The sequence below is a fragment of the Gigantopelta aegis genome, chromosome 14 (assembly GCF_016097555.1).
Source record: "Gigantopelta aegis isolate Gae_Host chromosome 14, Gae_host_genome, whole genome shotgun sequence".
NCBI lineage: Eukaryota > Metazoa > Mollusca > Gastropoda > Neomphalida > Peltospiridae > Gigantopelta > Gigantopelta aegis.
Genome location: NC_054712.1, coordinates 58,475,879 through 58,488,622, shown reverse-complemented (window position 1 = coordinate 58,488,622; position 12,744 = coordinate 58,475,879).

Here is a 12,744-nt window from a genome sequence, read left to right as displayed (position 1 = left end):
TACAATTACAACACGTATTTCAAACGGATATTAGTACTTGACATATTTATGCATGGCTGTATTATTTTTAATGTACAATTACAACACGTATTTCAAACGGATATTAGTACTTGACATATTTATGCATGGCTGTATTATTTTTATACACGACTCAATTCGTCTGCTCAGTTTTCCCATTTTGTTATTGTCGCACAGTATTGTCTTATTTTTGTTTTAAAAATAAATCTCTTTGAGGCAGATGTAAGAACGTTTTTTTTTTTTCTTTCCAAAAGTACAATCACTGATAAAACATGCATTATTAGTTGTATGTCATGGGGGCGGGACGTACCCCAGTGGTAAAGCGCTTGCTTGCTGTATGGTCGGTCTGGGATCGATCCCCGTAGGTGGGTCCATTGGGTTATTTCTTGCTCTAGACAGTGCACCGGGAATGAAATATCAAAGGCCGTGATATGTGCTATTCTATCTATGGGTGTATATAAAAGACCCTTGCTACTAATGGAAAAAGGTAGCGGGTTTCCTCTCTAAGACTATATATTAAAAAGATTTTATCAAATGTTTCACATCCAATAGCTGATTATCAATAAATCAATGTACTCTAGTGGTGTTGTTAAAGAAAAAAACTTTTTGTATGTCACGTGACAAAATATAGACATTCCATTAGACACTGATAACGGGCATCAGACAAACAGCGCCCAGAAAAGTATGCTTGAATATTAGCTGGATATAATCACAAAAATAAGATAATTAATAAAAAAAACAGTCTGAAAAAACACACCAAAAAACCCACCAATACACACAACCCAACTAGACAAACGAGTTGAGTGGCGTCGTGTAGTGTGAGCTTGGCTTTAGTATGTCAATGAGGTTGGTCACAATTACTTCCTTGTCAACAATTACGCATTTTATGCAACACACAGTAAGAAATTACTGAATACGCCTATGACAGCTATTACAGATAGTTAACAGCTGTACCTATTGAGAGCAATGTTGTGTGGTATTTGGAACAATTGTTTGCACTAAAGTTTTAATGCGTCTATAATTAAAAATATTAAGACAGACGTGGATATAGGATTTTGAATGGGAGTGGGGGTGGGGGAGAACGGGTGTGGGTGGGGGTGATAGCATTAATGCTGTGTAATTTAGTGGCGTTTATAAAATAGACTCGTCACTTTATGTAATGAACAAATTAATTACTACTATTCTAAATAAACAAATAATTACTGGGTGTGGAGGTGGGTGTGTTGGGGTCCTGCTTAAATCTATACCCGTAAGCTGTTCAACTGTTTAAATAATGATGATAATGATGAAGATGATTGTGACAGTGTGTTGCAAACCCAGCAATTCTCAACTGCACATTTTTATCTGGATAACATTCGATTTTTTTTCACGGTATTTGTTTTAGCCATAATGGGTTTTTTTAATTGCAAGGGTTTAAGTGGTGGTGGTTGGGGGGAGGGGGGGGGGGGGTTGGCGGTGGAGTGTCTAGGTTCGATACCCGTCATGGACCCATTGGGATGGTGCATATGAAAAAAAAACCTTACTACTAATAGAAAAACATAGCGGTTTCCTCTCAAATTACCAAATGTTTGACATCCAATAGCCGATGATTAATAAATCGATGTGCTCTGGTGGTGTTGTTAAACAAAACAAACTTTAACTTTGACACACTGGAAGGAAAAGAAGCCAAATATGCTAACCTATGGGAATCAATCCCAGATCGCTCGTGAATCAAGCGAGTGCTCTACCACTGGGCTACGTCTCGCCCCCTAACATTCACATAATTGCTATAAAACAATGTAGAATGTTTATAATCAACTATAGTGAATTATTAGTTACATTCTAGTGAACTGTCAGAGATAAAAATATATATAGCCTACATGTGTATGTATATCTATATCCATATCCAAATTCATATTTATTTAGCTGCCCCCCCCCCCCCGCCCACACCTTCCCACCCCGCTTCTAACGCCTATGGAGTTAACGTAGAAATAAAAGTATCTTGAAACGTTTAGGAAAATTTATTTCGATACCCAAAACTCAGATTGGATATTATATTATACAACTGTTTAATTAATATACCAGCCTTCTATGTACATGCATTATGAAATTACACGATATGAGCTACAACTGACATATAAATCCAACTGAGCTACACTGGTATCTACCCTACCGGCCTCGGACGTAAGGCTTGTACGTAGGTACTGGGTTCGCATCCCGGTACTTGATCCCACCCAGAGTTCCGTGGGGAAATGTAATGTCTATAAACCGACTTCTCTCTCACTAGCCATTAACTATTAACCCGCTGTGCTGGACACACGCTCAGATTGTTCAGGTATGTGAAATGAAAGAATGAACTGGTATATAGAATACATCTATTTGGGCGAGGTTGTATTGCTGAAAATGGCCAGCACCATTCTCACTATTTACTGTTATTTTATTGTTGCTGTGTGTTTTATGTGCGTGGTTTTTGTTGTTTTTGTTGTTGTTGGGTTGCCGTTGTAGCTTTTGGGGTGGTCTTTTTAGTTGATGTTTAGAGGTTCTTTATTATTATTATTTTTTTATTTAAATTTTTGCTTTTTAATTATATTGTTCATTAAACGGATGCAATGAAAGTGTTTTAACGGAAGGCTGAACTATATGTACATCCTCTTCTTAAGGACCACAACATGGTATGTTCCGGACCATAACACGATACAAACTCTTCCCAGTCACGATGCTGGGACTCGCAGTTCTGTCAAAGTCTGAAACGATGAAGACGCACGTGTTCGTTTTCACTCTAATGTGTTTGTTCGAAATCTGTGTGTGTTTGTATGTGTGTGTGTGCTTGTGTCTGTGTGTGCTTGTATGTGTGTGTGTGCTTGTGTGTGTGTGTGTGTGTGTGTGTGTGTGTGTACGTGTGCGTATGCGTTTGCTTGTATGTATTCATGTGTGTGTGTGTGTGCCTGTTTGTGTGTGTGTGTGTGTGTGTGTGTGTGTGTGTGTGTGTGTGTGTGTGTGTGAGAGTGTGCCTATATGTCTGTATGTTTTTCTGTCAGTCTATGTATTAAATTTTGTTTTCCTATTTTTTATTTGTTTAATCTTTTTTTTTCTTTTTTTATAATTAGTACGATCATGCTATTTACAATTGCCAAAATCCTGTTTATTTATTTATTTATTTATTTAAATTAGAATTGCTTACAAACCCGTTGATGAAAACACCTTTCTTTAATTTTGATAACACATGCTAATAACACACATACGTGTGATAACAATTCAAATACATACGACGTATAAGTTAACATGTGACTGATTTCTTTGTGACGCATATGTTAGTTATAAGCGCTAGGGCCGTAAATAGATTTTAGTTGGAAAAGACGTATAAATGTATTTAAAACATTTTGTTTTGGAGGATATCCAAGAAATAGAATCTTACATTTGTGTCTGTTTGTTAACTATTTATCTTACAACTATAGTCCTGTTCAATTGCTTAAACCCTAAGTGTTTTGCAAATGTTACGTTTAATTCCAATTCAATGCTTGTTTTCTTTACATACGCGTGAAAATCCCAAATCTCGAGATATTTTATGTATAATTCATTGTCTAAAATGCACCAATTTGACTTATTTTCATTTGACAAAAATCTCTGTATGTTTTGAATGCAGGTTCTTTCTCCTATAAATAACTAAGGCTATTTGCATAACAAAACATCACTCTATAGTGTTTCAAACTAACGTTCTTTTCCAACTTCCTAGCGGAATATATCGTAGTATGATCTACATTTAAGAAACAATTTGGAAACATAAGTCAATAAACAATTCCGGCGTGGATTCAGGTGGGGAGTCCAGGTAACACGCCACCCTCTATTTTTGTCAAACAATATATATTACAGAATACACAAAAAATGAAAACTTATCCCATACACCTGTTCAAAAGCAACAACGGGTTTTGGACCCCCGCTATTAAAAAAAAACTTTTGGATCCGTGCCTGCTATGTCATTAATGTAATGTACTGATACAAAAATAAATAAGTTTGGGTGCTATTGGGAATAAAACTCTGTAAAGTAACCATAAGATTGGCTGATACATTATGACTGTCAGGTTGTATGCCCATGAATAATATATAATATTTATTATTTACTAATGCACGGGGAAGTGTTCATCTGAAGGCCATGTTCCCTTTTAGTGAGAGGGGTTGGGGCGAGGTCTTAATCTTATGATGTTCATTGTGACATATTGTACACACACGTGGCCAGAATATTATATACCCGCGATTGTTGGAGGCATGGCCCTCTGCCCAACCCCACACCCACCTCTGGCTTCATATGTAGGTGTATTTTATATGGTTTTATATTGATTGTGCAGTCATAGATTATACTTCGAAAATAATATGTTATTGACCATCGACTTGATATGTACAAGCAATGTTGTATTTTGGACATTCAGGGCGGTATCTAGGGGATGGGCAAGTGGTGGAATCCGCGAAAAAGTCTGACCAATAGCTTTTAAGTTTACAAAATTGATTTGCGCATTACAAAAGTAGACCCCCCTCCCCCCACCAAGCATCACCATAAATATTATAGATGTGACCATAATGGACCCCAATTAAAAGTAAAACATTGTAGAAAGAGGAGGGCCTACCAGACCTAACACTGTGGACTCTGTAACAACCCGACCTTGTGAAAGCTGATTTTTGTTTGTTACTACACACCAGTTGTGTTAGGTTAGGTACGGTATGTAAATATATAATTTACAAAATAACATTCAAATAAATAATGTATTGGCAAAATTAATTCAATATACTGCATGTACATGAAATGGTTACATGTATTTTTACGTATATGTTCAAAGAAAAGGTTAGAAAAAGCTGGTACACATTTTGCATTCCAAAACAAGCATAACCTTGATTCGATGAAACAAGCTATAATGGCCTCCACGTAGCCTCGTATCCTAATTTTTTGTTATGCAAATAGCCTTAGTTATTCATAGGAGAAAGAACCTGCATTCAAAACATAGAGAGATTTTTGTGAAATGGAAATAAGTAAACTTCGTGCATTTTAGATGACAAATTGGATATAAAACCTGTCGGGGTTTGGGTTTGTTTTCATGCAAATGTAACGAAAACAAGGACTGAATAGGAATTAAACGTAACATTTGCAAAATACTTAATAATTGAACAGGACTATAGTTGTTCAAAATGCTTTCACTTATTAGATACGTTTTAAAACAAATCGTTGTAAGATAAAACGACCACTCATATAGAAAGTATAAAAATTATATAATATATAGGGTTAACGGTGAAAATGGAAGGCAAGGTAAAGAAAGAAAAATAAAAAAGAAAGGAAAGAGAGAAAGCACGAACGAAATATAGAATAACTTTGAAAATGGAAATTAGTGCATGTCTGCTGTGATAAATACATCTAGAATAATATTTTGACATGTCTTGTTTCCAGGAATCTAGGACAAGGTGCCCAATACTGATCATGTTCTTTGAATTGACAGTTTATTTTATCTTTTAGAATACATAGCTAAAGTTTAGATCTAAAGGATTCTGAATGTACAACTATTTATAAAGTTTGAATTTATGTTTAGTTTCAGCAAGATACAGTTCATACTGTGGCACGCTCAATGCAACATCAAAGAGCAAAACAGCATGAACATATTTGATTTCTTTGAACGAAAATAGAATATTTGAAGCAATTATTGCATATTCACACAATTAAATGGCCAAAACAATAAAAGTGCAAAGGAATGTTTGTTTAACGACACCTCAGTACATTTTAAAGCTATTTCATGTTGAATATGTGGTTATTTAGACACTTAATCAAAATCGTAACGTCATAATGTTGGCAGAATTTAATAAAAACACAACTTTTCATCTCATTATTGTTGCTTAGCTATGTTGAATTGCCAAGCTATCTTCGAAGCATCCATTTATGATCATCTCAGAATGAATCATATTAATTTAATACATCTATATATAATTATGCCTGTTACGGTGTTGACAGGGAATAAACATACACAGTGATCCATTCCTTTTTTGGCTGGTCATTTGTAGAAAACTACAATTGACGGTACTTTTCGTTAATATCATTTGAAATGATTGGGGTTCCCTCTACTTGGAAGGAATCACGTAGCATGTCTTGGTCTATCATTATATAGCATAGGCATGTTTGCTGTCCGGCGTTGCGGTGTTGACGTGTTATTTATAAAATGTGTAACAGAGAATGATAATCTTGTAAAATAAACCATAAATGTAATTTCAGCCTGAGAATACACGTTTTCCATCTTCAAGTCTTTATTAATCGACTGATTGTTATAAAAAATACTGAATGAAATCAGTTCTGTGTTATTTTGATTTAGGTTCAGTCTCATGGCCTTGATTAGTAACATGGCAATTTCAGGTTTTACACTATATTAAATCAAATATTTGTTCATAAATTAAGGTGCCTTTGTGCTATAAACATTTCTCTGCGAGTTTGTAATTAATATTTAATTATCTAAGTGATGTTTATCTCAGTTTTCTTACTTTTATATATTTTAGCAATTTGACACATTTGGGGAGAATGACTCATAGAAGCATTTCTCACACTTCTTTTTAGTCTAATAGCTTATGTCAAAATATACTTGAATTGTTCAAAACATGAAAAAGCATGAACATTTGCATACTGGTACAGTTTTTAATTATGTAACAATAGTCGTGTAAGTTTCTTCGTTATCACATAGTTCCAGGTCAGGTCACATGGTACACTGATATGAACACAACACTGGAATCGTGTGTGCTGTACATCTTCCCTTCGATGGAAAGCATTGCAATATATTGCGACTAGTACTGATACAGCTCAATCTTATATTCATCTACTTGAAGGAACCTGCCAGTTCTTATAATTGAAGTAGTCATGAAGTTCCCTGATTTCTTTTCTGCCTCACTGAACTCTTTAGGCTGTTGCTATATTGACTATGACAGAACCATCCTATACGTTTTGTATCTAATTCCGGCATGTCATAACCAGACGTTGTAGTCAACGTATCAAAGTAGCCAATGATATCCGACTTTTTGCATTGCTTTAGTTCTCCCATTTCTAAAAGTGCAGTGGTGATCTTTGTTTGTTTTGGTCTGGAAATGTGTTTCATGTCACTATTACTAGATTGACAGGAAATGTAAATCATGCCGAATAATTTGGTCGTGTTTCATGGTCTTAAACGGATGTGAAATCTTTACTTTGAATGTGGTGTCTTATAAAAGCGTATCATGTTGTTCTTTTAGACGAAGTCTGATAATGGACTCACTTCTATAGCCGAGTTGAACCATGCTTACCTGGTCATGGTGTTGTGTAGATGTTTTCGGGAGAATGGGGGTGGTGGGTGTTGGTGTGGGGGATTCAACGTGTGGTTTCAGACTAGCTAATGATCTGAGCGACTTTCACGCCGGCTGTAAACGGAAGGGTTTTCTGTAATTACAATCATTTCAAACCCTTAGGTGTGTTTGTTGATTTGCTTACTTGGTCCAGGGCCATGTTGTTTACAGTACAGCAAATTGACCATTTTCAAATTCCTCATGAACTATTGGAACCTGTTGCTGCAGCTACATCATATCTTTAATATGCATAGTTTGTATGGTCTATTGAAATAATCTACGACACTATCTACGACCTAATATATTACACACATATCTCTCTCTCTCTCTCTCTCTCTCTCTCTCTCTCTCTCTCTCTCTCTCTCTCTCTCTCTCTCTCTCTCTCTCTCTCATCAAACTTTTATAATATATTTTACGCGAGTTTGTTTTTGTAATAAACCGTATGGCGATCAGTAAAAGTGCTTATGGTTTAATCATTTTACCAGTTTAATTTTTAAATAGGGTTTTTATTATTATTATTATGTTCTGGCAGAAAATTTTGCTCATACGTTTACTACGCAGTCTTAAATACTGACAGACAGACAGACGACCGTACAGACGAATTAACATAAAAATACTTCAACAACCCACTCAAGCTAATATGTGATTTTCCATATATTTTCTTATCTGAAAAAGGTCATGCTTAATTTTGACATACAAAAAGTGAAGTTAGGGTATTTTAGTCAGTTTTGTGGAATTTCTTGGGTGTGAAAACACGGGATTATTAACTTAAATCAAGTGTTTATGTGTACTGGGAGTTAAGATATTGGCAAATTTGTTTTTCGATGGCAGCCATTTTGAAAACCAAGGAGGCAGCCGCCAGTTTGGCTGGATCGCATGTGTCCTGCCTATATATCAAAGAGTATTACAAATTGTACAAGTATACAAAATTTAACGCTTTTTTCACATTTTGAAATTGTTTTACCTAGTCTACTAGACTATTTGCTATAAGCAATATTTAGATTACGTATATGTTGAGAAATTTATATTTGCATTTACGAGACTCAGTGTTCCAACTTTAGTGTCAGTTGTTACCATAATCTTCAGAACATTAAACATACAGGTAATAATTTACCAAACAAAACAATCAGCTTCTGTTTGTTTCACTTTCAGTGGTACGACTTGTGTCTGGAGAATAAAATCCGCGCCATCAACAACTGTCAATGTGACAATTATAGAATCAACATTAAAATCCTGTTCTGATGGAAGGTTTGAAGCCTATAATGGTAAGATATTCATATACTCTAAATCATGATGTGACGGAACATGCTCTTATCTTTTCGCCTGTGGCGATGTTAATTGTTTTAGAGGGCCGTGTGCAGCTTGGTTACGTAATGCTCCCGCGCGACGGTGGTAGTCCTGCGTCCCAATATGCACTTAGACCAGGTGGGCACAGTGGTTACGTAATACCTCCGGTAGCTCGGTTTACGACCGGGGTATTTCTAGCGACCTGGCGACGGTCTGTCTGGCCATCTAAGAAAATATACCGTCTCTGGGAGTTGTGGAAATATCACATGTTAGGTGTGGTACCGCGTTGTGCCCCCAGGCGATATTCGCTGTCTCCGGACTAGTCTGAGATTTTTTGAATAAATAGATAGGATTTTAGATAGCTCGGGGAGAAACATTAGAAGTATCCAGGGGAACGGACGTTGTCCAACTGAACGAACTATATTAGTTCAGACCGGACTTGGTAACTATATATATGTATAACCTTGATGTGATTGATGTGACTTTAAATATTTTAATACTGTATTATACCAATATGCTTTAGACAGTGTCTCCGGTAATCTGACGAAGTAAATTGTAGGCTTCACTGTTCTAATATTTTTATACAAGTATTTGGTAAGATAAAGCTTAGCCGGTCATCCTAGAGGACCTAGGTAAACTGTAGGTTATTGTCTTTATTGTGATATGTACCAGTATTAATTCTGTATTACAAAGTTACTGAATGAGTATTTAAGGGTTAATTGAAAATTAACCAGTTAGGAATAGAGTTGTAATTCCTATATTAATTAAGTTGCCCTGGCAACGTTTCTCAAATTATTACACGTGTGTGTGTTGTATCACGGTGAAGTGATTAGAATATTGTGTAAACTAGACACCTAGTGATTAACTAATTAAGTGATTAGCTCTGGGTTGTTATTATATTGTTGTTGTTAATTAACTACTGCGGCAAGTACATTTGTCAGCGTTAGAGTTAATACAGATTCCAAAGAGTATTGTGTTTTGTTGTGTTTTCTAGTGAACTAAACGTGCTACATATATATATATTTATATCAGATCTTATCTCTGATTTCTCCTAGAGCCGGGCCACTCGGGTAGTAGCCTGCCCGATACAGAGAGATCTAATAGATATACAGTTAGGAAAGATATTAGGATAATCGTGTTTTATTCAGTTACGGGTATTATAGGATCCCCGTGACACATGAAAATAATGCGTCATGATATTATTGTGTTAGGATAGACACACTAAAATGCATTTTTTATTTGTTAATGTATCTGGTAAATGCAACAGTACTAATATTTGTAAGAAAAATGGAAATTCCTCTGTACTGCCCGATTGCAACTAATTCAGAGCCACACTGAGGACATAACTGACATAAGGATCGCTTCAACACGTCAGCCAAAGAGGGAGGTGAATTTAGCTAAATACCCCAACACGAGAAGGCTGGAATATTTTAAGTTCATCGCATTTTGAAGTTAGGAAGTACTTTATTCGCATCATCTACCGAGGAAATTGATATGAACTATTTTATTAATACTTCCGCTTTATTTACTTTGTTCGCTTTATTTCTTTGGGGTTTATTTTGCGTTTTCATTCGTCTATCTTAGCCTTTATTCGTAGCTTTTATCTAATTCTTTTTTCTTTTTTTTAAAAGTTTCTATTAAAACAAGATTTATCATCTGGTCGGATAATAACTCTCTAATAAAGTTAAAGTTAAAGTTTGTTTTGTTCAACGACACCACTAGAGCACATTGATTAATTAATCATCGGCTACTGTATGTCAAACATTTGGTAATTTTGACAAAAATTCTTAGAGGATACCCGCTTATATTTTTCCATTAATAGTAAGGAATCTTTTATGTGCACCATCCCACAGTCTGAAGGCAGATTCCACATTTTTAGGATTTCGTTCTACCCGAGAGAGTCAAAGTGTACTGCATCATATTCCATTGGAGGTTAACTTTGAAAAGTGTGTGGGGTCACCAGAGGTCATTAAAGGTCAAGGGGGTACACATTTGTAGAAAAAAGTACATTTTTATTTACTTCATAAATATTATCTTCGTAGCAAGGGATCTTATATGCACTATCCCACAGCCAGGATACCACATACCATAGACTTTGATATACCAGTCGTGGCGCACTGGCTAGAACGATAATCAGTCCAATGGACCCCTGTAATGAGGTATACATTCCTTTGAATCACAGTCACTTCGTACCATCCATTTTGTACCATACTGGCTGGTCATGTCGTACCCTAGTCTTTCAGTTATGGTACGAAATAACCAAGGTATGAAATGACTAGGGTATGAAATGACGTTTTGCAATGGTACGAAATGACGATACGAAACGACCTAATTAGGTACGAACTGACTATGGTACAAATTGATTAGCAACCATTCCTTTATATGTTTCTTTTTAAATATGTCTTGAAATGTATGACATATTTTCGGAATTATAAACTTTTTCTAACCACGATTCGTTTGTTATTAGTTCATTTATTTTTTCAAAATGTCCTTTGTTATAAATCCGTACTTCTTTTTAATATGATTTATGATTGAAAGTAATTTAATATGAGTTATGTTTCCTTATGGTCGCTGATATTGGTAGATAATGGAATAGCTCCGCTATAGTTTACTTCGCAAGTATCTCTTATTACAATCGGATCAAGTAGTGTGGCTTTGAAACTTTATTTCGGTACACTCAGGCCGTCAAACGACAGCATGTGAGGAATTATGGTACAATATGACAACGGGAGTTATTCATAGAATATATAAAAACATAATTAAAAATAGGTACATGTATATACACATTTTAAAAAAGAAGACACACAGTGACAAGACAATCAAATATAGCAGAAAGACTTTTACAAGTCAGTATTTTTAAAGTATCAACTGATATTGGAGATGTCTCTATGGTTTACTGAATTTACTTGTAATTTCACAAACGAATTTTGACGTTTTATGAAGGGTGCTTATGCTATTACAATGAAAATGTTCTTTGAAATTAAGTGTGCTAGATTTGTTTTTAGGAGATAACTATATGGAATTTTTAGATTTGCGGGTGCTGTTGTCTATTTTATCCCGCAAATGTCATTTTTGACCGAAGGCGTTAGCCTGAGGTTAAAAATGAAACATTTGAGGGCACAATTTTTCGAGTAATTTAATAAAGTAATTTTCCAAATTTAAAGTTTGTTTAAAAATAAAATATGTTTTGCCTTTGTATGTAGACTCGGTGTTGTTATGCTATGTTTGTAAGTAGGCTACTGGTTTAACGTGTTCAATTTATATTTTGTATGGATGGGAGATTTTTCGAGATATAATTACACATGTCGTTGTGTTTATAACGTTAAATAAGACTTTTACGCACAATAATTCCGTGCAGTTCGTGCTGGTGCGCTGATAGCCAGTCTTGATTTAGGTCACCAACAATAATAACGTTGACTCAATGATTAGCTAACGGCTTGGTGATATAGAATATTCAAACCTATCCCAATATATTTCTCATCTTTCACGAGAGAACGTTTATGGGGTGCCCAAAAAACTAACGTCGACATGCTTGAACATTTGGCGAATACAAGAAAATGTCTTCACATTCGCTGGCAGGCTGAGTTGTGAAACATTTTGAATTGCAGGAAATCATACTGTTTTTAATGAAATGGGACGGTGGTGTGGTTCAACAACGACATCATACCAAAGCACCGAGCCTGAGCTAAATATTGTATATTATCCAGTCAGAATCAGCAACTCTACCAGGAGAATCAAACTACGATACAGAGAACAAAGTAAGTTAATAATAATGAAAATTGTGGTTAGAAATTGTATCACGGAATTTTTACGCATGTGATTAGGCCTATTTATATTGAGGGCGACCGATTCAGTAACCGATCGCATCTCAGGCATGAATAAGAGGTCAATTACTAAAGAGCAATGCCGCCTTGTGATCCAAGCCAAGATGCCCCTCTCCCTTTTTCAGCAGAACTGTAAAATTTAGATCCATCACTTCACACAACAATTATTCACCATGTTCGTACCGAACATTTTTCTGGTAGAATGATGGAAATACATGTTCAAAAGGTATCAGGTTAACACATTTTACCCGAATGTTTCTATGGTTTTTGCCCGAATTTGAGGATTTACTCCTGCACTAGG